This window comes from Myotis brandtii, unplaced genomic scaffold (assembly GCF_000412655.1).
Source record: "Myotis brandtii unplaced genomic scaffold, ASM41265v1 scaffold1112, whole genome shotgun sequence".
In the NCBI taxonomy this organism is placed as follows: domain Eukaryota; kingdom Metazoa; phylum Chordata; class Mammalia; order Chiroptera; family Vespertilionidae; genus Myotis; species Myotis brandtii.
In genome coordinates this window covers 484,436-484,645 of record NW_005353800.1, presented here as the reverse complement: position 1 = coordinate 484,645, position 210 = coordinate 484,436, and the positions used below count along the sequence as shown (strand labels likewise).

General features: G+C 57.6%; 1 protein-coding gene across 1 annotated transcript in view; it reads left to right on the top strand.

The window, feature by feature from the left end:
- Positions 1–210, top strand: part of LOC102257643 (solute carrier family 22 member 6) — a 34,683-nt gene that overhangs the window by 17,121 nt on the left and 17,352 nt on the right. The gene's annotated exons all lie outside the window — the stretch shown is intronic.

The window sequence follows — 210 nt, the reverse complement described above, 5'->3', positions numbered from 1 at the left end:
GGGGGCGGGGTCAGGGCTCCAGTTCTGCTGCTTCTGGCTCTAAGTCACTGTGTTACCTTGAGTAGGTCCCTGTGCTCGCTGGGGCTCAGGTCTCGCACCTACTAGTAGAAAATAACTCAGTTGGGCTAGGACAGTGGTTGGCAAACCGCGGCTCGCGAGCCACATGCGGCTCTTTGGCCCCTTGAGTGTGGCTCTTCCACAAAATACCAC